Source organism: Gymnogyps californianus, chromosome 3 (assembly GCF_018139145.2).
Source record: "Gymnogyps californianus isolate 813 chromosome 3, ASM1813914v2, whole genome shotgun sequence".
NCBI classification, from domain to species: Eukaryota; Metazoa; Chordata; class Aves; order Accipitriformes; family Cathartidae; genus Gymnogyps; species Gymnogyps californianus.
The window spans coordinates 83,913,048-83,940,602 of record NC_059473.1 but is presented as its reverse complement, the minus strand read 5'-3'; positions in this window follow the sequence as shown (position 1 = coordinate 83,940,602).

The window sequence follows — 27,555 nt, the reverse complement described above, 5'->3', positions numbered from 1 at the left end:
GTTATGCTCTAAGTTGAAAGAGCTGGGCAATCTTTGCATTGTGCAATTCATAGGCACTTAATCTGGGGGAAAACAATTTTGTTTCTGTCTTTCCAGTTTCATTCTAAGATTTCTTATGTGCGTGTCTTTAAATAAGTCTCAAGTTTTCTCTATTGCTACCTGACCTGTTGGTTTGGTTTTATTTTGCCTGCAAAAATTTTGACCTGCTTTACTCATTCTGTGTTTTTCTGTCAAAACCAGTTACCCAGCATAGCTAACGTGAGTTTTATTTGAATAAATCGCTAAATAAGTACGAGTTTGAACTACAGTTTAATTATGTGAGGTAGGACAAATAATAGAGTACGTAGCAAAAACAACCACAGAAACAGATTGTTGAAACAGAAGAGAAGTTTGACCTAGGCATGTCATGTTATTATGGTTTGAAATTTGAAGCAGCTAAGCTTTGATCCTGCAAAGGCATGCTCAGAGGCTTAGCTTAACTCACTAAAATCAACGGGGCTCTTTGCAATGCAAAATGGCAAGCAGGTGCATACACCTTTCTCGTACTGTAGCCTAAATGTGCCTATAATCAAAACTTCACATGAAAGGCCACAGTGTCACTGTTTAACAGTTTTTAGAGAAAGCAATGGAAATCACATGTTAATCTGAACTCCATGTTGTTCTCAGCTCATTTTATTTGTTAAAGATAAAAAAAGGCCAAGTTTGAAGGAAAAAAAGGAATATGGTATTTAAGAGATCATCATCCTTCATGATGTACTTCCACACAAGAATTGTTCACCACAACATGGCTTTTGATTTTTTTGAACCATTAACTGTCATTCCACAGAAATTAATGCAAAATCAATTTAAGTCAGGCAAACCATTTACTCCTGTGGTCTTTGGATCATTGAGAGAAATGAACAGCTCTGCTTTCAAGAAAAGGAGTCTTTTTTACTGTAAAGAACTTTGGCGAAAATAAGGCAATGGTTGTCACAGCGTTGATCCTGACCATGCTTAGTCTCTGTAGTAATCTGCTTCCATCTGATCAGTTCTCAGTAGCTTAAAGGTAGAAGATAGGAAGGGTTTAGTAGCTAAGCCAAATGATTTTCTCACTCATGTCTGTGGGAAAATACACACTGGTGCTAGTGAAACTAGATTTTGGGGTTTGTTTTGTTTTTTGACTTTAACTTCTGGCAGAAGTGTAAAGTGATAATCTTGGTTTATGAAGATAATGAGACTTGAGTGGCAGGACTACAAAGAGGTCCAAACCAGCATTTCATGCAACCACTAAACACTTCAGGTTATTAATTTGCAGCTTAGTAGTGTATCATGAATACTGCTGAGTTTAAATCTATCAAGAGATGATCTACAAACTAACAGGATTTTTAAAAATTTATTTCATTCTTTTGTTTAAAACTAAGCATGCCCTCTCTGAAAGAGTTGGCAAATACAGAGAAGTGCTGCTTATAGGTGGAACTGTAAAGCTGAATCATAGAGATCGTTACTATTAGTTCTTGTAAGTGATGTCGTCGTTATTTTGTAATCTTAAAAGTGAATTGATGATTTTTCAAAACAATTATTTTTAACTTAAATATTAAATGTTTTATGTATTTATTTATTCTCCCTCACTACTCCCTTTCCCATCCTCCGCTGCCAGATTATAATAAAATACCAATGTATTTCTTCCCCCAAAAGATTAAGGAACACTTTGATTTTTTTTTAATTATGGATAATCTCCCTTACCCATTCCATTCATCTATTTGAATCTGGATTCTTCTATAAGGCAATAGTGTCTTCTTTGGTAGTGCAATAGTGTCAGGTAGGACAGTTGCACAGGTTCTTTGTCAGTTTTCATAGTGGTGGAATACTCTAATTCCTGTGCACACACAGAGAAAAGTATCCTTTTTGCAATGCAACTATTTTGTTTGGATAAGTAGTAAGGACTGTACTAGCTATATTATTCTTTTGGCGGCATAAATCACTTCTATGTGAAGGAGACACTAACAAAAGGACAAACATGAGCTGGTTGGAACTACCGATTTGCAACATTAAGAGCATTTCACTTTAGAGAAAAGTTTCATACAAGTGGATTTAAGCATTTTATAACTCTCTGCAAGAAAAGTCTTCTGCATATGAAATCTATGCTACATCACTTGATCTTCTTAGGTGGATGAGAGAGAAACGCAGCAAAAAGTTACTTATCTTGTGCTAGTTCTAATATTGCCAACTCAAGTGTGTCACGTGTCCGTGTTTTAAGGAAACAGTGAGCAGGGAATAGCTGTGAGGTATATAGTTTGCGCTAATATATACAGATGAAAATTCTAGGGCCAACACAGGTCAGGCTTGTAGTGTGTAGCACTGCAGAAATATAGCAGAAATATAATGTTGTTATATATCCCCGAGACAACAGTTCTCAAATTCTAAAAGAATATTTTCCATAAATCTCAGCCTGTCTTTATTGTTTGTGTAGAGTATTCTTTCCCTCTAAGGTCCTGTAGCCTTGGATAGTTGCCAGCCTGCTAGTAAATAACCTGATCATGCAATCCTTATTCAAACAAATCTGTTACTGATTCTTATTAAGCCTGTTCTGCTATCTATCATATTTACCTATACATAGCTGCAGTGTCTTCAAAGGACACAGGATACAAACATGTATGCGAGGGCCAATATTCTTATAAGCCTTGATTTGGGAATTGATCATGAATTCTTCATTCAAGCAGAACTTCCAGAAGGAAATCAAATATCATTTTTTAAATATATTATACAGACAAGCTACAATTATATTGTCCACATTACAGCTATCTAAGCCAACGCTCATTTTTTCTAGATGGAGGTGCCAAAAATTTTAAAACTCATATGCAGGTGTGAAGAAAGATGTGCATGTGTCTTAGTTTTGCCTTTCACAAACCAAAAATCTGGTACTTGAATCCAAATTGTTCCAGAAAAACATTCTCTAAATTTCTACACAAAGATGATTATTGTCTTAAAATTATTCCTGTGAAACGCTTTTGCATGTGCTTAACTCTACACATGAGTAACAGTTCAGTAGAATTACCAACATGCATTAATGTAAATGATTATTATAGTTCCTTTATAAACTTAGATAGTAAGGAAAACTAACATCTTTATAGTATTTTGAATTGCGGATAAACACAGTGATTCTAATTTATACGAAATGTTTGACTTATATTGCAAACTGTATTAAAATCTATTTTGTGTCTTGAAGTAAATCAATTAAGAAAGTATTGTTAAACTGGCCTTTTTGTGAGCTGAGTAGATTTACATCATAGCTAGTTAAATAAAAGCATATTAAATAGCATTAGAGAAAATATATTACAGGCTAAAAGCAATAGCAAAAAGATCAGTTCTAGGAAAAAAAAACAACAGAGGGATCAGAACAAATTGGGACAATGGAAAAGAAGCAGAAAACTGACAAAAAAAAAGTCAAATTAAGATAACGAGTAGATAACAAAGGCAAAAAAAAATCTTAGATATGGTGAATGCCATTTCAGCTAGAAAGGTAAAGGAAATTATTTGATCTTTTAAAAGTAAAAGAGAAGAACTTGTGGTAGAAATGGCGCGCTCCACTTTTCTGACGAACAATGTGGATTGACTGTCAACCAGCTTAATGATGCTGAAAGAGAAACTACCTGAGGTTGAAGCAGCAGATTTGTTTTATAAAAAGACTAGACGTTCACTTTAGTCACAAATTTCTTGTTTTTAAATGACTTAATTTTATATGCCAGCTGAATTTATAGGCAGCAAAAGGAGATAAAATGTTATACAGTTGTGAAATATTTTAGTTCTTAATAAAGACAATTATGTAGTATAGTGTACCTTTTTGTAATAGAACACTAGTAAGTCTTAACCATATTTGATGATATTTAGACCCTTACTGGAATTTACAGACATGCTTATTGGTATTTTTGTGCTTATCTGAACCAAGAAAGAAATGATCAACAACCAGCACTTTAATGTAGAAGGGCTTTCAGGTCTCAAGAGACTAGTCCCATTCTAGAAAGTGCCATGCACCCTGATTCCCATCAAGAGGATTTACATAGTGTCAAGATCAAAAACAAACACATTTTCTTGGATGAAGCTGGAGAAAGTTTAAAAAGGCTTACAAGACTTGCAAAGATCTTTCCCGAAGAGAAGGGCTTTCCCAGCAGACCAGAAGCAGCTAGGGGCCTCGTCATTTGGAGCCAAAGTAGCCATGCCAGTTGTATATATGAGTTAGAAGGTGAGGGAGACAAGTCTATACTAATCTGGTGTCATGGTTTAATCCCAGCCAGCAACTAAACACCACACAGCCGCTTCCCCCTCCCCCCTCCCAGTGGGGTGGGGAGGAGGAAAAAAAAAGTAAAACTCGTGGGTTGAGATAAGAACAGTTTAATAACTAAAGTAAAATAAAATACACTACTAACTAATAATAATAATATAATAATAATTGTAATGAAAAGGAATATAACAACAAAAAAAGAAATAACACCCAAGAAAAGACAAGTGATGCACAATGCAATTGCTCACCACCCACTGACTGATGCCAGAGCTGCAATCCACCCCTCCTGGCCAACTTCCCCCTGTTTATATACTGGGCATGACGTTCCATGGTATGGAATACCCCTTTGGCTAGTTTGGGTCAGCTGCCCCGGCTCTGCTCCCTCCCAGCTTCTTGCACACCTGCTTGCTGGCAGAGCATGGGAAACTGAAAAGTCCTTGGCTTAAGATAAGCGCTACTTAGTAACAACTGAAACATCAGAGTGTTATCAACATTATTCTCACACTAAATCCAAAACACAGCACTGTACCAGCTACTAAGAAGAAAATTAACTCTATCCCAGCCAAAACCAGGACACCTGGATAGGTGTTCTTGAAAATCCCATCTCTGTTACTGAGCATCACATATGTGACTTTGTGTCCGTGGCCATCCAAATACTTTGCATGTGCTCAGTGCTAAGTTCATGAGTAGTTCTGCTGAGTTTAAGTGTGAACATTCAGAAGGTTCAAATGGAAAAAATAAATATTTCCAAGTCTAAATTCAAGGTAGCATCCAAGCTTCACAGGCAGCTGCTTCTGTTTTGAAGATGAGTGTTTTAAGGCAACATAACTATGCTGGCTCTATGCCTCCTCAACACAGGGAGAATTTACTTCTTATCTTTTCAATTATCTCCAGGTCAAACAATATATTTGCTGAGTACCTACAATTGAGCACATTGGCAGGAGACCTCTAGCACGCTCTTTCTCAGGTGAATGTTGTAAACACAAAGCTCTGTGCTTCCAAGATATGCAAGATACGAGCCTTTCAGGCTTTGGTTTCGAACTGACTCCATGTCTTTCATATTCTTGGCTGACAAGTTGCAACAGGGAAAAAAGAGAAGTTCTCTCACCAATGTCTTTCCACAATGAGTTACTGCTTGTTGGCTTGGACGCTCTTCTGAGACTACTCGCTCCAGCTGAGTGCTGTACTCTACAGTCATGTGTCCACGTCATAGGAAGCAAAGATCAGTCAACACTCAATTTGATAGCCAAGTTCAGGAGCTGGGCTTCAAGGTCTATATTCTAATTTAAGAGATGTGACTACCTACCACCTTAAGATGTCTACTTGTAACAGAAATAAATTTGTAGATTCACCCTGCTCTGGCCAGGTTTAAGCATCAAAGTGTTTCACCTGCTGACAGGTGCAAATCCCTCTTGTAGGCTTCTAGACATCCCATTCATTCAAAGGAACAGGGACATCTGACTTTATATTGCAAACCCTACTCCAGGTGCTCCACTTCTCAGTAGCACAGTGCACTTTTCAGTGCAAACATTACACTTGGCTCTGAGTGTGTAAGTTTTAGGCATTGCAGCATTAAACTGTAGTTGCCTGAACCGTTTTCTAGTTCTTAAGACAAGTGACACTGAGCACTGTATTCTCCCATTCTCCAGTTTTCCCATTTGCTAGAAAAAAATTACAAAAATTGCCATGAGAGTTGGATTATAATCAACCTACTACAGAAACAAAAAGCATAATTCTGCTGAGAAAAGCCAGAAAAAAGTGGCCACTCTGCCACCTGCAGAAATGCATAGAATCATAGAATCATAGAATCATAGCATGGTTTGGGTTGGAAGGAACCTTAAAGATCATCTAGTTCCAACCCTCCCTGCCCTAAGCAGGGACACCTTCCACTAGACGAGGTTGCTCAAAGCCCCATCCAAACTGGCCTTGAACGCTTCCAGGGATGGGCCATCCACAACTTCTCTGGGCAACCTGTTCCAGTGCCTCACCACCCTCACAGTGAAGAACTTCTTCCTTACATCTAATCTAAACCTACCCTCTTTCAGTTTAAAGCCATTACCCCTTGTCCTATCACTAGATGCCCTTGTAAAAAGTCCCTCTCCGGCTTTCTTGTAGGCCCCCTTTAGGTACTGGAAGGCTGCTATAAGGTCTCCCCAGAGCCTTCTCTTCTCCAGGCTGCACAACCCCAACTCTCTCAGCCTGTCTTCATAGGAGAGTTTCTCCAGCCCCCTGATCATCTTCATGGCCCTCCTCTGGACTCACCCCAACAGGTCCATGTCCTTCTTATGTTGGGGGGCCCAGAGCTGAACGCAGTACTCCATGTGGGGTCTCACGAGAGCAGATGTATATCCGCTTGAGATGTATATGTATCACAAGAAGATGTATATGAGTTCAGAGCAGAGGAAATTACACTTAACTCCTGTGCAGGATTTATTTCAAAAAGTGTTTAAGACGATTTCACCTCGGAGATTAATGTTTAAAGTGAAGAGAAGTGAGTAGTTGCAGGATGGAAAGCTGATTTGTGAAATGTAATCTGGGATGGAAACTTTCAGTTTGGGAAAGGATTGTAGTACGCTAGGGTAATTTCAGGGCTATTTTGCATTTAGATAATGTACCTGTGATTTGATGGAGAAAACTGATGGAAAAATGTAAGGAAATTATTTAACTCAGGAGCAATGCAATTATTGAGACATAATCCATACACGCAGCATCCCTGGGATTGGCAATATGTGTCTTTTAACTTCTACTTGTTGAGTATAAATGCATTTTACGAAGCTCCCTCCTCACCTGTGCTCAAAGAGGACATATCCTGTAGAGAAAGTCCCTTCATTAAAAGGGTCAAGGTGAGAGCACCTTCATTGTGGTGGCCACACTGCAGAAGGGAAAAGAGAAGACAATGCTGGCCTCCCTGGCAGCCAAGACACTATCCTCACAAGTTCTAACACCTCAGAGGCTATGTGCAAATTTAGTTGTCTACTCAAAAAGCACTAAGTTAATTAATGCAATTAGATTTAAAGAATTTGGATCATTCGGGGGATTCAGCAAGCACTGAGCAAATAGAAATCAGCCTGGAGAGATGCTGGGGAATATTTGCTAAATAGAACAATTGTAAAGTACACTGGAAAGAAAGGGAATAAACTGAGGAGCAGTAGTGAGAACATTGACTTAGTGTGTGGGCATAGGTATACTCTGTTTCTTTTACCCAGATGGCCCATCCCTTCTCACCATACAACTGGATTGCCATGAGGCAGTACTTGCAGAGTGTTCGGACAATCCAAACGGTATAAAAAACAGTGACACCTTAACTTGTTAGAGAAAATTTTCAGTTCTTCCTTTTCCACTGCCTTTGTTGCCATGATAAGGCCATCTATGGCCACTTGTTTCTCCAAAATAGTTTACGTTGTGTTTTCCTGCTATTGCTGCTAAAGCCCTCATCTGCTCTCTTTGGGTTTTTAACCAGTCTCCTCACTACACTCTTCGGCTCATATAAAATACAGCTGCCAAAATAGTCATGTCAGTTATTATGGCCGGCTTGCCTCTGTTCTGAAGCTCTACCTTCTTGCCCTGTTTCCTACCACATCAGAGTCAGCCTTTGTGTTTTTACCATTGCACATCACCTTGGAATATGCCCATCTTTATTCACTTTGCTGCTATGGTGGCAAACATCTTTCAAGTTCCTTCTAGGTAGCCCCTTAATGCTACAAAAGATTCCTAAAGTTGACCTTCCCCTTAACACCTAAAGACACACTGTTTGGAAAGAAAACAAAAAAAACAAACAAAAAAAAAAATATAGGTACCAAAAAAAAAAAGAGCACTCTGATATGAATTCACCAGTAAACACGATGGCTGATACAGATCTATTTTAAGCTTTCTAAAGCAATTTGGATATGTATACTTAAATGCATGATCTTACTTCTGCTATCTTTGTCTTTCTTCTTATCTTTCTTCTTATCTTTTGCTGCAATCGTCTATTGTGTCTTGGCTCAGGCAAAATACTCCTTGTGGCAGATTTTCCACCTGCATGTGAATGTTCATAATGCAAATACAATCAAATTTCTGTTCTGATGGGGTTCTCCAGAAACCTGCCAAAAGATATGTTATTTCTATACTATTTTAGAAACTATAACTAAGTGGTACATCAGCCAGCTAAATCCATACACCTTTATAAAGGAGAGGGTTCTGTGCTCATGTGGTTTTTGCAAAATATTAAAGAAGTTTGAGCCACCCTCATGACCCAAATCGACTCAGTTATGGAGCAGGCTCTGTCCATCATCTGTTACATAAGCAAGACATCACTCTTAACAGAAAAGTGCAAGGCAAATTCCACTGAACTAATGGTATTCGTAATAAAATATATTGTATACAAAAAAGTATTTCAGATTTCCAGATGATCTAAATCTTCTCTGTGTGGTATTAGGGGGAAAAAAAAATTGACAATTTTTCCAGTGATATATAACAGCAGAGATTAGAGCCATCAGGAAATGACAACTTCCATTTGCAGTCTTAACATTGCTCTTTTCCACATATGTTTCATAGTACAGCCACTATTTACATGTATTTCAGTATTTCTCAGATAATGTAATGCCCTCTAACATTATGTCTTTTCTATACATATTAACTAACAATTAAAAAAAAAAGTCTTTAAAACAACAACAACAAAAATCTTAAAAGCCCAGTCTGAAAACCCAGTTTTGCAGATGCAGCTGAAGAAACTTACTTTTAATTATTCCATTTATGATCTCTGAGAGCATCGAGCTTGCTAACCCAGTCCCCAAGCTTACGTTTGCAGGAAGAAAGTCAAAAACACCTGAACAAATGCATATGTTAAGCAACCTGACCTTGACTCTGTACTAAGTACATTATACTAGTGATGTCTTTGTAAACTGTTGTTTCAGCTGAGTTAATGAGTAGAATTCCTAGACGAGATCAGACTGAGAGCTCATGAGAATGCGGGTGACTGAGAGCTAATGCGATGCAAATAAGAACAAAGACACACACTCACTTTTGATTTCCCTGAGGGGGTAAACAGAGACACTGAAAGAAAAGTCTGTTGGAGGAGAGGGAGTGGAAAAAAAAGCCATCGGTAGGTGTAGAGAGTTGATAGATTTTGTGCTGTTATCTATCTTCAATATTTTCTAAGAAACTGCTCAGGGTATCCAGGAGAGTCCCTCACTGGGAAATCTCACTGTAGCAAGTAGTTGTTAATTTCATTTTAAGTTACTATGTTTTCCCACAGTACAATTTTGGCCTTATAAGCACATATCTAATAAATGCTCTAACCTAAGAGTTCTTCAACTACTTGAAGGTAAGGGTGTGCAGCATGATCGTTATCTCCTGGAGCTGTGCTCCAAAACCTGCTGTGTATTTGGCGCAGGCCTAGCCGTATCCTTAGCAGACCAAACAGACAGTTTTAACGCAAGCTACAACACTCAGTTGAAATCCTTGCCCTACACAGCAGCAAGCTGGGAATATTCAAAAGGCTTTGACCTCAGTGTTGAAGAAGAATTTGGCATAATCCAGAGAAAACCAGAGGCTAATCAAGAGCAACACTGAGGCATTTACTGACATAGTCAATGAGTGAACTAAGTGAAATCTTTTAGTATGTATGAAGCATATAAAAATCAACTTTTTTTCACATTTGTAACCTTTACAAAACAAGAAACTCTTCTGTTTAAGTTTGAAAAGACCTAAACTACAACTGAAATATTTAATGGGTTCAAACTGGCTAGGAAAGGGGGGAAAGAGGCTATAAATCTACAAAATAAGACACCTCATGTTTTGCATGTTTGGTTGTTTTTCCTGGAGTTTGGACCAGAGAAGTGTGACGAACACATGGGAAAGTTGGATAGAATGGCATGCAAAAAAGGGCTAAACATGTTGTGCCTTTTTGGTATTCTAATTGCATTGTTTCCTTCTGTTGCTTTGACACTTACTTACTTAGATTAATCTGATAGATTGCAAATGTGTATCCAGGGCTGTAAATGTAATTGACATGTGTTAAAAATAGATCATATTGGTCTGAAGTCTCTGCATCTTGTCCTCCTAAGGGCATTCCCAATTTTTTGACCTGCAAGTCAGTAATAGTGGGGTTTCTTTCTTTGAATTCTTAGTTTACCCAACACTTCTGGATTTTATTTATTACATAGTTCAGACTTGTCATTTTCAATTGTCATGGCCAGTGGCTGTGATGTCCATAGCTGTCACTCAATAGTATGAAATTGTACTTTTTTCCTCCCTATGTAATTTTTGTGAATTTAAGAATGTTCACATTGACAAATGTTTAGTTCTCTGAGCCTGATAGAAGAGATTATGATTCTGTCCTTAAAATACATTGTTTTTCTTCATCACCGTAAAACTTATTTATAGTTTTGCATGTTACTAATATCACTTTAAATGACAAAGATGAAATTCTCATTTTGACCAAGTAAGTGAACAGTAATCTTTGTTCCCTACTTTCTTTACTATTTTATTCCAATATTTTCTTTGCCACAACACTTTCATAAACTATGTTTGCATATGTGCTTATTGTGGACAGATTTTATTTTATGGGGTTTGGGTTTGGTTTTTTTTTTTCATTTCATGTTTGCAGTTGCCTATTTGCATGGTGGAATTTAGATCCTGGGCTGGTGTTGTCAGTTGACCAATAAAGAGCTCCTCGTAGTCTGCAACATCCTAGCTAGTGACGCTGTCCTTTAGATCCTTATTGTGAAAGAAGGTAGAGAAGACATGTACAGACAAAGGGTGTATATACACTGCCCTGCACCCTGTTTATACCAGTTCAGATTATACAGTCCAACTTAAGTCTATAGATGAGGTGTAGAATGTTTCTGATGTCATTGCATTTCATACTTACTGCTCATGACAATACATCTATGCAAATTCCACAGAGCAGAGATTAAACATAGATAGGAAAATTTCCTAATCCACTGGTTTTATTTTTTGTTACGTATTTTGTGTGATAGCATTAGATTTTTCTCCATGCTAACGAAAATGCTTTTTATAATTATATTAGGCTTTTCTGCATGAACATGTGGATTCCTTTTTCTCTTTACTGGACAAAAAGACCTTAGCCCTAGGATGACTTTTTCACGTTGGGTATCACCACATCTGGGATCTTGTTCTCAAGAAGTAAAGAGGGGGCAGGATTTACCTAAGAGTTTTTGATCCTCAGATTTCTCTGCCTTTCATATATCCTGTCAGGCCTTACTAAGATTTTGTAAGGTGATTGACTGGGACCGACAGCCTGATCAGAAAACTTGGTTCTGTCATTTAAGATAATTGTTTGGGGAAGTTTGCTTTTATTTTAGATTGGCAGATCAGGCTTTTCTTGCTCTTGTGAGTTGGAATAAGGCTCTGTGGGGGGTTTAGCTGCCCTCGAAACTTTCATTTCTGTTCTATGTGAGGAAAATGTAGTGAAATTTTATGTTATTTTTTCTGGCTGCCTAATGTATGATTCTGTCTCTGAGCAGCAGTCATATGAGAACTGAGCTGCTTCAGAGGTATTCCTGGGTTTACTCTTTTTCATGTTGTAGAACTAGCAGGACTTTCATTTGCTCATCACGACCAAGAAATACAAGCTTCCCCAGGCATCTGGGAGTGATAATGGTTGTTTACCGCAGGGCAGGATCTAGGGTTACTCAGAAACAAAGTTTCCAACTCCAAAGGTGATACAGATATATAAAGTATCAGGAGAGATTCAAGCCACAGGTGGAAGATCTTTCCTATATGGCATTTATATAGGTTAGGGTATTTAAAATTATCTGTGTTTATACTGCCACACTCAGAAATGGAGTTCACAGAAAGTGAGGAAATAAGAAAAGTCATTTAGACAGTTTATTCAAGCTTCAAGAACCCTTACAGACTGCTTCTTTCACATAGTGTAATCTTTGCCTGTAGCGTCATTGCAAGATCATAGGCTAATTCATGTCTGTTACCCCTGGGTTAAACACCACAGCAGATGGTCTCCCAGGGCTCATGCAATTAATCTTCCTTTCACAGAGGACTTCTTTGTACATGAAGACATGAATCAAATGCATTTGTCAAAATTTCATATTAAGCTATGAGGTTGATATACTCCCCTTTTAGTGGCATCGTCCTCAGACGTAAGAGTAGCATAGATAAAATCATCGCGTTTCTCTCTTGTCTATTCTAAATCTGTTGGGTGCCTTGTGAGGAAAGAATGGAGTCTTGCTTTCTCTTTTTTTCTCCAAAGTAGTTGCATGAGCTCTTTGTTCTCCAAACTGTGCCTCAGCTCTACAGTTAAAATCACTTTTCCTTGCACATAGGTAGGGAGATACCACAGCTGAGCTGTGAGCTAACCCAGGCTTTGCTGTGTGCCCTGCCTGTGATCAGGAGCAGATGTTGGTATGCAGCACTCCTCTTAGGATATGGTCACAGGGATAGCAGTCGTCTATTCAATGCCTCATTCCTTTTAATACCAGAAAGGATACATGTCACCTTCTTCTAGTTTGTGTTGACAAACAAATCAGGTGGGAAGTTCAACTTGCTCAGCTGCATCAGATGTATAAAGAAAGAAGCTGAGGAACTTTGTCCCCACACTCCAATTCAAAGTAATAATTCATGAAGTACAGCCAATAACAGCAAGAAAGTGTTTGAATTAATAAGATCATTTACCTCCATATATTGAATAGAACTATGTAGGAAATTTTTAAAGCCATTTGTTGGTAATTACTTGTTGATCCAAAATGGCAGGACTTGTACATCATGAATATTACTCTCTAATTTCTCTGAACAACTCATCAGCATCAATCAGAGTGCATTTGGCACACCTCTGGGGCATATATGCAGCCTTTTTCTTTTAACTACTGCTTGAGAGGTTTGCTTTAATATGCTATCTGAGGTAGCCAGATTCAGCAGCTGTGTGGGCCAGATCTGTGCTTCAGGAGCCCATCACCTTCAAAACAAATATTGTCTGTTGCCCATGAGCATACTCTCCAGCTCTGACCAGAAGCAGAAAGTACTTTATTTTTTTTTCAGTCTCCAGGACCCGCATGCTAAGCCTACAGTCAATGATGTGCTCTGTGTTGGTTTGGGGTGCTTTTAAATTATTAGATTGTGATAAATATACTTTATCTGGAAGATACCCTTTACTCATCCTTCTGTGGAACTGGCAGGTGCGAGCAGTGAAGGCAGACTTGCACATTATTGTTCTCTGCTGCTTCTGAGTGTAATTTGGGCATTAATTAGCTTTAAGAGCCAAGAGAAGGGCTTTACATTTGTTGCTCAATACATTTCAGGCAGGGTTGTTGTCGGATGCAGGACTGTAAAAAGTGAAGATTTTTGTACAATAAAATAGCCAGGCTATAATCTCAGAGTTTGGTAATAGCAAAATAATGTTAATCATTCATCATACTCTGCAATTCTATCTGTATTCTATCTGAAGATATAAATATTAAATAATTAATCCCCAACACCTCTGAGCAACTCGACTGTCATTATTTCCATTTTATAGATAAACTGCGGAGCAGAATAATTAAATACTTTGGTTAAGATCACATAGTAAGTCTGCTGAAGATTTGAAAATAGAATCAAACTCTGCTGATTCCATGTTTGGCTCTTTAGCCAAAGAACAATCTTTTTCTGCAACATCTCTCTCACTCATGATACGTCTCTTGCATAGTCTAAATTAGAAGCATCATTAAGAAGTGAAGTTAATTACCTTCTCTCCTTTAAAAACTATTTGCTGATTTTAATATTGAATACATTCAAGCAGTTTTCTCATGCGATGATGATGGCAAAAAAGCTAAACACAAATCTGAAAATAATCATGCTGTTTCTCCATGTTTTCATGGTATAAACAGCCAATAACACCCACAGCAACTTTATTAAGACAAAGATTAGCAAATATAGGGGTTTAATTGGATTCCATTTTCAAACATATCAAAGCCGTAAAAGACTAGCATTTACATTCTCCTTCTTCATTTCTTCTCCATGACATTTTAAGCAAACCTGTTGTTATGAATATTAAGGCACTGTTTGAACAACAAAAACTCTGCATTTTTCTAGAGAAGTGGGAGGGTAGTTTTTAAAAGCGTGTTATACAACAATTTCTAAAATCTCATTTTCAAAAGCAAGTACAAGGGATGGAGAGGGCAGAATTTGAAGGTACAAATGTTAATCACTGAATATAATAACACCCAGAAACTTTAGAAAATTCCCCCTGGCATATTAGTTGAATTTCTAGGTTCTGACATAAAAGGAAAATATTTGACTTATAGGCACTCCTGGAAAATTTTCATATAGAGCCTAAAGAGTCAAAGTCTCATTGAAGATGTGTGATTCTAAACCTAAAACAACATGAGGACTTAGACATCTCCTTCATCTTCTTAAATTGAAACATTTAGGTGCCTGTGAGACACTATACATGCTCTCAGCTGCCATGTAGGCTTCCCATGTCTGGAGACCTCTGCATCCAAGTTTTTGTCAGTGAAGTCTTCAGCATAAAAGTCCACATATTGGCTTCTGAGCTCTGAGGAAACCACGCACCCTTCTACTGTGACTGAGCTGTCAAAAGCCCAGGGGCATCCCATTACCCTGCTAGGATTCTCAAATCAAAATGGGTTCTCGCTGTGCTACCTGCATACTCAGACCCCGTCGCCATTTTTGGAGCATGCCTGAGCTTCACATGAGTCAACATGGAGAGAAGGGAAGGATATCTATTTGGCATGTATCTGAAAGTACTCACTTACGATGTCACAAGATGTGGTTAAAATGTGTTTTGTCTGACGTTTTGAAGCAGAGATTTACACCTTCTGCAGGCTGTCACATGAAGCTGCTGTATTGTGGGGTGCATCACAGATGGAGGATGTTTGTCTCCACAACCACATTGTTTTGGTCAGGTTCACGTTCTGCTACAGTAGTCAAGTATTTAAGTTTCGCCTGAGATGGGCAAAGACCTTTATTTCTGAGTGCCTCCTTACAGCTTAGTTGTTAGGCCTCTTTCCTAGAAAATAGGAAACCAAAGCAAACACAGAAGGGATTTGGATTTGATTCTCCTGTTTTCCAGAACAGCATTATAGACAGCTGCTCCTTACATCCCCCACCTGCCAACCCAGAAAGGACTGACCTTGCTTCATCCACTTGACTCCAAAAGAGAATTAATGACTCTACATCCCAAGGGGAAATAATAAGAAATAAGCATCTACTCTCCCTCCCAGACGGTTGTTTTATCATGAGCTGAATTACTTACTGAGATGTCTATCTCTCTCCTTTAATATGAGAAGTAGATTATACAACCAGCTTAGAACAGACACCTAAATTTTAGGAGATCGAAGTCCCAATCAAAATGCCTAGGTTAGTTTTGAAAATAGTGATGGATTTCTAAAGCATATGGATGATAGGTGCTTCTGAAAAGTATGCCCTTAACATTTCTGCAAATAGGACCATAATGCATTTCACTGAGCTTACTGTTTTAACTTGGGACTTTGCAGGATTGTGCAACATATAGCCATGGTTTAAATTATACCTGTTTTCAAAACCATTAATATGTATTAAATGAGTAATTTTAATGCGTCCATCATTGAGATGCAAATTTTAAGAGTTAACAATTTTTTTCTGTGTAGAGGTGTTCCATTAAAATTCATTGTATTTATTTAATTTCCAGTCTAAAATTGAGTGATTTGCTTCTACTCTGTGTAAAACAGTTAAAAAATACTATGCAAAACATAGTTATAAAATACTATGTAAGAAGCTCTAAAAAACTAATTTTGCGTATAACTCTCTGCAGAGATTAATGGAAACACTTGCTGACCCTTAATATTTAATCTTCTGGTTGTCACATCATATTTTTTCTTAACTCTTCCTTTTTTAGCTGCAACATAGAAGGGATTCTGGAAGAAAATAGAAATAAGGGGCTTCACACATCCTCATTGTCATTCTGACTAAGTTTATAAAACAATATTATGAGTTTACAAAGAGCATATTCTTACAGATTTGCAATGGACAATTTCAAAGTTACGATATAGAAAAAGGGGTTACCTGTGATCACAGCTGTAATTCGTATGTCATAAAAAAACAGCTCTGAATTGGAAATCATGATTTGGGGAAATAATCTGAAGTAGCTGAGAGAAGAGAACTAAGGAAGGAAGTAAGGGTAACTTTTGCCATCACAACCAAAAACTTTATTATCCTTTTCAAAATATTTCTTTGCTATTGTGTCTTAATAGCAACATACCACAATGGCATAATACAACAGTAACATGCAGTAAGGAGTTAACATGGGACAGATCTCCATAAATACATTTTTTCTTTTTACTAATGCATAACTGCCGCAGTCTACTTTTTTTAATTGGTTTCTTTTTTTTAGATCCATGCCAGCTAAAAAGCACTTGAAACATCTCTGAAAGTAATGAACAGATGAACAGAGACTGCTGATACTATCTACTCCTATATTTCAGAAAATGGAATGAAAGATTGGGTCATTTTCCTGTGATGAACATATCTTTACTTAACGTTTGCTTTTTTATGGCATATAGTCTTTTCACAAAGTCTCTAAACATACAATATACAAAGAGAGAGGAAATGTGAAAATAATAACTGTACTGCATATCAGCTCAGAGTGTATTTACTTACTCTGCTTTTCCTCTGTATCCATCAGTTCCATCTATCCCTTCTTTATATCATCTTGAGACTAAGAACCGCTTCTTCAATGCATTCAAGTCATACTAGAATAGAGGTTGTATTTTACCAACCTAAAAAGCTTGGTGTCCATCAAAGAAAGTGCATGGCAGTCTTTCAGATGGCAAACCCTTTACACACAAGTGCTGTGCAGTGTATTATTACCTGTACATGCCTTCTGTGAACAAAGTTCTGACCTTGTTGCCCTTTTGCACAAATTAGTAGAAGTGCTAACGAACTATGACTTGTAAGGACTGTCACGATGGCTATGCTGTATAAGATCTATGCTGTATAACTGCTCTGGCCATACTCAAGAAGCGAGCCAGTTCTGCTCTCGGTTGTGTTTAAGGACATCAGTGCAGCCAGCCCTCCTGAAGTCATGTTGAAAGGTTGGGTACGTTAGCTCAGATAGATTACAGCTTGTGCTCACATGATATCTGAACTAAAATGGCTTACTTCGGGCTTATTTGGAGGGCAAACACACCAAGGCTATAATCTGATGATACAGACCTACCAGTGGTGCAAATCAGAGTTTCTTCTGCAATCACTACAACCAACTTCGTGCACTTGACTTGACACTGATATTAGGAAGTAATTTGATAGATCACTTTTCGCTTTTTATTTTTCCAGTCTGCTGGATCTCATCTGTGCTAATTTGCAAGCCCAAAGCTGTCACAGATCCCAATTACTCACTTAACAGAGAATTCAGTCAGTACGAGGGAACCAGTCTTAGTTACATGATAATTTCTGTACATACTTTCAGAATACTCTACAAAGAAGGTGAATCTCTTTAACTCCATTTTATGTTTGAGGAAACTAAATCAGGCATAAGATCTGACTTGCCAGTGTCACCGTCACCTGTCCCACCACTCAAGCAAACCAGGTACAATGTCATCCACACTGAAACTCTGAGTATCCTCCTAATAGGTTGCTCTCGTTTCCAATCTCTGTCAAAACTACCATCATAGCCTCTCTTTTATGGTAGTCTAAAGTGTGCTTGTCTATGTAAAGGGATTAAATGATATTTTAAAGGTGTAAATGAGTTTACACTGAGATAAACCTCTCCCTGTTGGTCTAGAGGGAGATTTTATTTATATAAGATAAATCTTTCATTCATAGCAAAATTTAATACCAGCCCAGTCATTATGCTTTCCACAGTTATTCTGAAAAAAAGGCTTATTTACAGGCAACAGCTCTGTCTAACTATGCCTTAGAGATACCAACATTTCCAAACCTGTGCTGTAACAGTCAACAGTCCTTTGGGAGCAATGTTAAAAACTGATACCTTGATTAAGTATTAAGATTGAGAATCAGAGGAAAATCTGTGGAAAATACTAGAACATGATGGGGAGTACATGTGCATTTGGGAAAACTTGCTGCAGATCAATGTCCTATTCAGAACAGACAGTTCTGATGCTTGAGGATGAGGTTCTTGCCCAAGAACAGATCCCAGATCTGAGAGCTCTTTTAGCTTTTTATAGCATAAGTAGCTCTGAAACATTTTTTTTTTCATTTCAGCATAACTTTACCCAGCAGAATAAAAGTTCTATGTATTTTTGCACTATCACAAAATAAACCTGTTCTTCATCTTTCTTCACGTTTTAGAAGTGAGGACAGTGACTTTAGAGTTGCTGGCAAACCACAGGTGTTGCTTTCTTTACCAACTGGCAATCCTGTGCAGACAGCAGTGGTATACCATTCTCAAGGAAGAGACAAGCCTAAACAGGAGTCTTTGTTTTACCAGTGTCCTAGTCCTGGAGGACTCAGCAGAGGATGGGACTCTCCACTACTAAAGTTCATGGATCATTTTAGGAGAAAACAAAAAAAACCCCGAAACTGTGCAGAAAATACTTCACAGCACATGCTAACTGGCATAGCCCTAACATGCAGTAAAACAGCACGGGACCATCTAATCAATGGCAAATTTCTCTAAATTATAGCAGTCGTCCTGTGACAGTAATAGAGCTAGAGCAGTTCAGACAATACCCATTCCACATCTCTGATGAGTTCCAAAACACAGAGAATATCACCCAAATATTTTTCTACTCTGGGTCTACTCAATTGCTAAACCAGTTCCTAATGAAGCATTGCAGCCAAGTGTATTCAGCATAATTTTTCTCGAGACACAAAGTAATCTGCAGTCATCGTTCAGATCCATGTGGCATCAAAAGAAAAAAAAAAGTAAAAAAAAGAACATTTGTTTGAGACTATTTCAAACCTTCCACATTAAAAGTCCTCTGCCTTGAGAGAACAAGAAGCGAGTTCTGTAAACTGTATTGGAAGTATCAAACAGTGAAACTCAAGAGCTGCTTTCCCACAGTCCCATAATAGGATTTCTTGTAATTAGTACTGTATTCTTTTCATCTTAGTTTTTGGGGTACACCAGGTTACTTTTTCAAGCTTTGCTCTACAGCTGTGATTCCTAGAAATACATTTCCTTGGGAAAACGGAAGCTCTGTGCATTCACAGGGCTGCGGTACCCAAGAACCTAAGGCTTCCTGGGTTTAGGCTTACCATGCAATTGAATAAAAAACAACCGGTGAAAACATTTCTAGTAAGTCTATGGTGTGGGAATTTTTTTTGTGTGAATTCATACGCACGTATGCAAGCATACAGGGAAGATACTAATGGGCATAAATGATATTGTTTTGCTCTTTCTTTACCATCATTCAATGTTATGGAGTTCCAGGGGTGAGGTGCACTGAAGTCCAGCAATTCTCATCCGTATGTAGTTGTTCCTCAATAGCTATGTAAGCCAGAGCAGTTCACAGTGATGTGTACTTTCCTGCCATGTTTAGTTGTTCACATCTATGTTCAACAGTGCAGTTGGGATGTTGAACAAGCTAGGATTGTTTAGACATGTTGTTCTGATGCTTGATTGCCATAATGCTACTTCCCTCATCAGAGACATTTTGATTGGAAATCTGCAGTATGAGTCACAAAGGACAAAGTTGATGCAATTAGGATGCTAAAATGACAGTGACAGAGCGTTAGTCGAGCTGTGGGAATGACATTCAAATACTGGGTTTCATACTCTGTATTAACAATGGAAATATACCTTCAGACTTATGATGCACAGTAGCAACCATCTGCCACTGTTGTTACAGAGAAAGTGGGGCTTATTACTCAGGGAGTAACAACAGCTTTCAAAGCTGCCAAGCAAAAGGCAAAGTGCTGCTGACTGAGGACCAGGAAAACCACATTTGTGGGGTATGTGCCCGTATCCTTTTGCCCTTAGAAGGAAGTCCTTCTGTTACCCCTCCTCAGCCCTCCATTTGGAATTATTCTGCTTAGGAGACTGTTCCATTAAAGTCAAAAGACGAAGGGCTAAGAATTGCCTTCACTGTATCATTTATTTACCAGGCCTCCCTTGCTTTGCTTTATCTAAGTGATTTTTCTCCTCGGCAGCTACAGCAGGAATTACTTTAGTGTGCTGTATTCAGTTTGGTATTAGTTATTCTCTGTATCGTTCTGTGGCTTTGTTTATTATGCTGCTTTTTATGGCATCATAGCCTGACTGGTTTGGAGTATAGACATCTTGACAGCTTAGTGGTCATATTTATACTGTGGCCATCCATTAGGGAAACTTCAAGAACAGTGATTCCCAATTGGTAAGGTAAAAACGTATTAAAAGTGAGGCCCAGCATGGAGCCCCACTAAACATCAGAGCAGGACCTGTGTCAGCTGGATATCAGGCCAGAGCAGGGCTCTGGAACAGGCATACCGAGGAACATGGGAAAAAGTGACTTGGTGGTTCAGAGCAACATCGTTTGGTGGCAGCACTGTCACCTGCATCCGGAGTCTTCCAGAAGACCTGAGAAGCAGGGCAGGGAGGGAATGGGGGTTGGAAGCAGACAGAGATGAACACAGTTGGAAGCACATAATGTCTCTTATTTCAAATGAGGTATTTACATAGTAATCTACACAAAGCCTACAATCATAGGTCCAGAAAATATATGCAAAGCACCAGTGTTATAACCAAACTCATGGGATTTTAATTCTTGCTCGTTAATCGGATGAAGATTTCACCTGAAAGCATCAGTGATCTGGATCCTGGAGACATTTTTAATTCGGAGTGTCTGCTGCTGGGGCAACAAGGAATAACTCTAGTAATGAATAGTGAGCAGAGTGAAGCTGGTATGAAATGCATGTAGGATTAAGAAAGAAGTCTGCAGGAAATGTCAGGGATGTAATACATGCTGTACCGTGTCTCCATGAAAGCAACTGTAGCACCCTTAGTCAAGTATACACTTGTAAGCATGGAAATTAATTCTGCATAGCAAATAACACGGTAAAGCCATGGTTCTTCAATTCTGAACCCATTTGAAATAACACAGTAGGACATGAATATAATATAAAACATCTTTAACAAACAAACAACACTATCAAGAAACTGCCTCTATTCTGCAACCTTTACTCTGGGTGAGTCTGGAGATCCTGTCTTTCCTGAACACTCAAAGTCCTAAGGCTTCCAGTTTTTTTATCTAGCATTAGTTGTCTGAGCACTGATAATCTTTCCCCTCTCTCAGAGGAGTAGTACCGGAAGAAAAAAAATGCACTGCTTCCAAGTCCTTTTCTCCCAGTGTTCTCATGGGCCTTTATTCTAGTAATTTCCATGTATGTAGTAATTGTTGTTGGATTAACATGCTGTACCCTATCAAGAACACTCAAAGTTCTGTTGATGTGCCTTAAAAGAGGCAAATGCATAGAAAACAGCAAATTCTATATGAGGAAGAAGGATAGGAAAAGTGACATTGGCAGTATTATTTGGTTACTGCAATAAGTTTTTAGGATGCTGCTGGAGCTGCCAGATTTCCCTAATTGTTGCTAATTCTGAAAAATGGAAAGGGCGTGACATTGCCCCAAAAAGGAACAAAGTAGAGATGAAAACAGTGTCAGAGGATGAAGAAAAGGGAACAGTAGAAGTAGAAGGAAAAAAAGAAGAGAGAGGCAGTTAAGATAGTGGGTCGAGGCTGTTCTTAGTAGGAATTATGATGTCTGAGACTGAGACCATGAAGCTCTCACTATAATCGTGCTGGTTTAGAGACTGAAATTTTCCTAAGGTATATCAGAAGCATTGTGCATGTGCATGTTAGAGGTACAAGCTCTTTAGGGCAGATCCTTCAGAGTACCCTTACCTAAAAGCTTAAGGGACACTGGGAAGCACGGTACTCCGCTGGGTGCTTGCTGCTAGAGCAACAGTTGCTCGATTGCCTACTGATGGAAACTACTAATTACTCAGGCTTTGTCTGTATCGAGGTGAGATGTATTTCTTCCACCCTTGCTTTCCTTTAGAAGGTACTCCAGTTGTACAGCTCAGGAGAAAGATGTGATGCTGCTGTCATATCCCATCCTGACAGCATGTGACAGTGTGTACCTGTCCTCCAGGCTTGACAGAGGATAAGAAATCTTCCAGCCATTAAGGGTATCATAAATTGGTAGCTGGAATGACTTCTTGTCCTCTGCAAAAATCTGTGATGTTGAAAATGTTCTCATTTTTATCAGGGCAAAATTGAAGTCTTTCAAACCATTCCCTCCCTAATGAGGTCCGCTGGTATTAAAGCAGCTATGGGCTTCCCTGAAAATTTGTTCAAAATCTGACAAAAAAAATCCCTGAGAAAATGTTAATAGACCTGACATTCTTGAGATAAGTTTTTGTTTTGACAAACTGATAATGGACAAAAAAAAAAAAAGAATTAAACATTTTGTGATCAAGTTTCCTTGAACTTTGATAGATCAAAATATAGTTTTACACTCAATGCATCAGAATCCAAAATCATTTGAGAACCAATGTATGGAGAGAGAGTAGGAAACAAAAGACACTTAATTCACCTTGTCCAATGAAAACAAGAAAGTTATTTCCACCATAGCTTACAGTTACTGTCCAGTAAATCTGAGTTTGTCCTCTACTAGCAGAGAACAACAGCTTATACACTGCAGAAATTTGTAAAAGAAATAAAAAAACTTTCCTCTGCATTTCGAACAATAATAGCAGTGGAAACTTTTTTATTGTTCTTAGGTTTTGTAAATCAAGGTATTCCAAAGCTAAATTCTGTGCCACGTTTGCCTGAACACTATCCCTTTTATGTAATTTCCCTTCTATATGGCAGTTAAATAGAACAGTGATGTAAAATCCCAATGGAAAAATAAATCTAGCTGGAGCAATCATACTATCAACACATCAGCTCTGCAAAACTCTGTCTTGCTTCCTTGCACAAAATGACAATTTAAAGTATCTTTCTAGAAGTCTCCTGGGAGATTATCGTATTTTATTCTCTATTTAGAAAAAAAAGTAAAAATCTTTGAGAACCTATTAGAAGTCTCCTAGTGAAATACTTACAGTGCAGTTCAGCATTATACGCCAGTTTCAAAGAGGTTGAAATGTAATTTATTTCATTTTACTTTCATCAGCAAGTAAAGGTCATCCATCCAAAACCAGCTTTTCTGGATGCACACATTTCATTTGTTATCATCTTAAATAGCACAGAAATGCAGTCAAATCCCAGTATCTGTCAATCTCACACAAGTTCTGTTAAGTAATCTTTCACTTTCTGTTTAAGTGCTTGCACCATGGACATTGAATATATGCTTGCTTGGAATTCAAACGAACAGCTTAAAGCAGGAAGACTTCCTTTAAACTGTAAGGAATTTTCTAAATATTTCACGAGTACCTGAAAAACTATATTTTCCAGTTAATGTTACACTATTTGGAATCTAGAAAAAGCATTCTGCAAGTAGTTACACCTCTAGAAATCCAGTAACTCAATTTTTAAAAGTACTCCTCTGATCTTTAAACATAGTCTTTCTCCTCATCTGTTGTATCAATTGCTAATAACAGGTGTCATTGACAGCTCACTAGGAACTACAAACAAGCACAGAAATAACTCGCAAATACGCTAACTATGCTAATATACCATTAGGCATACAGATAATATGTCAGGTTATTTCTGTGCCTTTGGCGAACACACCAGGTCTTGGCATATTTTACTGTTGAGATTGCAAAAAAAGAACCAAGCATGGTTAATTATTCTTGTGACTTTGTTGCTGTGGTCGTTGTCTGTGTTAGTGATCTGCTTTGAAGCCGTATTGCAATTCTGAAATGGATTCCCTGACTGCTTCCCTTCATTGTCTGTTGGTTCAGTTCTTAGAGAGATTTAGATGTGCACAAACTATTTTTCTTTCCAAAAAGAAGTAGTCAGAGGCTTTGTTTCAAAACTTCTCCCGAGCTTCATGAGGATATTCAGCTCCAAAGCAAGGTGAGGGCTGGACCACCCTGGGGTCCTGCGGCATGAGCCCTACCTGCATTCAGCCACAGGGCTTCCAAAACAGCCAGAGCTCCTACAGCAGCCTGAAATGGTTCTCATGCTTTATAAAGGGCCATCCACTTGATAACATGCTCTGTGTATTTTCCTCTTCACTTCCAGCTGCCACCAGCAACTACATCTTCAGGCTCTTTGCCACTCCTTCACCATCCAAGAAATAAAATCATGAATTCACTTCAAATACGTGCTCAAACAGATTGACACAAGGTAGAAATGACTCACAGCTAGGTTTTCAACCTCAGGTTTCTAATGGATATTTCTAGCTTCTAACAGTTTGAAACAAACATTTGTTCTACTTGTTTAAAGGAAACAAAATGCATTCAGTTAATATGTATATTACATATGGTCTATTTATCTATTACGTAAGCACACATTAGCTGCCACCTGCTGATTATCCCACAAATGAACACCAAAGACTGAGTTACAAGATCTCCTCCCGCCTTCATATATATTCGTACAATGCCTTCCTTGTTCTGACTTGGCCAAACTTTCTCTGGTGGTAAATCAGTCTGCAGGATGAATAACGCTCTGCGAAAGAAACCCTCTCTATTGCTGAAGGTTCTGCAACAGGAGCCAGTCAGTAAGAGACTGATCCTACACAGAAGCTGAGTTCTGCTGAAGATGTATTTTCCCAGGCAGGCAGCTAGTCTCAGCAGTGCTAAGGAAGCAATTTGGATGTGTGCACTCAGGTTATCCTCCTCTCATTCTCACATGCAGAACAGAGCAAAACAACCACCTCTATGAGTACAGAATCGTTTACATAAAATAAATTCTCACGTAGTCTACTTACATTTTAATCTTCCCTTTTGGCATTGCAGAGCATAATTTCAGAACAATAAATAACAAAACCAGATGCTAATGTGTCAGGCATGACAGGAACCTGAACAGAATAACTCAGAAAATAAACAGAAGATTTGTGGAAAAAAACTTTCAAAGAGTTTATTCTAAAATGTCCTTAGAATTTTCTTTTTTTTTTTTAAAACACGCACATAAATCTTAGACTTTTGTATTGGCAGTTAAAATTAATCCACTATAAATAGCTGGTTGAAAACAATTATATTTGTCATATTCCTGACTCAAAACCTGAAAGCACAGTAAACTTGAAAGAAAGTAACTGGTAATAAAAATTAAGCTGATAATCATTGTTGATGCTGAAAATGCAAAAAATGGGAGAATATGAATGAAAACTAAATTGGATTTTAAGAATCCTTTATCTTTAAAGCTTTCTATTCGTATCAACTGTGTCAATAAACATGCTTGTTTGCTTATTAGGAAAGATTCTTGAGTAAATCCACCCCATTCCCCCATGACATATTTCATCAGCATCCTAGTCTGAGCAACTGCCTTCTCTTCCTTGCTAGAGTTTTTCCAAAAGTCTAAAGGCAGATTTCCCATCTCCAGATATGTATACAGAGGTCTCATGCATCTCACGCTGTAAATAATCTTCAGGATTTCAGGATTCAGCCTGCTGCTGTGCTTCTTGCCGAAGGAACTGTTTAAGAGCAATGCCTTCTTTCACGTCCTCTCTGATAAAAGGGCTAAGGTATATAAGAAAGAAAAAGATTTTCTTTCTCATGTATAACAATCCCCATCTCCACTTTCCGCCTCCTCTTCCCATCCACCCCTCCCCGGCTCAGTGCCTCGGTGATTTCAACGCTCTGTTTCTCTCCCTCCTATTTGCCAGTATGGCAGTAGTAGTCGCTCCATTGCCTTCTGCACCTGCTGGCTGTCACATTGCAAAGCAGCAGCACATCTCATTAGGACCGATGCCTCTGTCCGCGTCCAGCAGACTGGACAGTAGTGCCCTACATATTCATAAGCATATGTGTGCATGGGTATATACTACGTACATACAGATGTATGTAAGTGTATGGATGTGAAGAAATATAAAGCAGAATTGATCAGACACATTTCAGGGAATCTAAGGAATTAAGTGTGCTATAAAAACCACATAAACAGTGTGTGTGTATATATATACATATATATATAAGTATATATTTATATTTATAAAATGTTGCAGGTGTGAAAACTGAGACACACTTTTAATAGGTGATTAAATCTTTCCTAAGGTTACAGACTGTGTGTGCCTGTGTATATGTGTGTCTGTGGGAGAGTGTTTATTATTTGTAACTTGTTCCAGCATTTAGATTCCCTGAGCTCTGACTTACATCTGTCTTGCTGTCTCCTGAGTTGCCTTAGGTTTTTCATTTCTAAGTTAACTTTAATCACAAAGGAATAGCTTTTGAGCTCTTTTTCTCAATTCTTACATGTTGCTGCAATAAACTGAAAGAACAAAACCCTAATCATACTGAAATTAATAGAAGGTTTTCCAGTGTTTCTGTGAGCAAGATTTCATCTCTGATACTTCTTGTCTTTCAGCAAATCCAGTGTTGCTGACAGACTTTCGACTATGGTTCTGAAAAAGGGTTGTGGTTTTTCTTATTGTACAGATCAAGGGGTCATTGACTTTAATCTGATTAAATCTTCTATTTCCCTTTACTAACTTACTACAATCAAGAAGATTAGGATGTGTTTTCAGAGATTTGAAACAAAGATACATGCCAGAGATATCTGATGTGAATAAACGTGATATGACTAGTTTCTGGTGACATTTGTTTGAAGGAAAATATTCTATCCTGCAGACTCAACTGTTTTGATGTAAATTCAAGTCATCATTGTCAAATATCTGTTAAAATCTTTATGATATTGTGAATATCACTTTATCTTTCTGGGACTTGATTTCCACTCCTCCTTTACTCCACATAAAGCAGTTCCAGTAATAATTTTCTGACTGTGCTGTGACTAAAACTTAATTAATGCTTGTAAAATTCCAAAAGATTCTTTAAGGACAGGCATTTCAGAAGTGGAATTATTGTTATTACTAGAGCAGCATTTTATTTTGCTTGTACGGTACTTTTAATCTGTAGATTTTAAAGTATTCTATTAAAGGAGGGAAAATGTCATTAGTCTCATGCTATAGGTGTCTGAGATAGTGATTAACACTTAAATTAACACAAATTAAATTCCACTCAACTAAACTCAGGTTAAACCAATAGAAGAGTCAGGAAATCCTCCTCCCACTTTGTTCTCTGCCCAGATATGAGACTTGTCAGGGCACCAACAGGCTCTAATTGCCCTGGCAAAACTGTGCTGTCCTTCATCAGACTGAGATGCTGGTCAGTAAGATCAAGATTTCCTAACATTATTATTATTGCTTTTGATTTCACTCCCTTTATGAGGACTTACAACATATATATTCTAGCAGAAATTCCATTTAATTTGGCTGGGAGGGAGACTTTGTGGTATTTTAATCTTTGTTTTGTGTGACATCTGACCGCA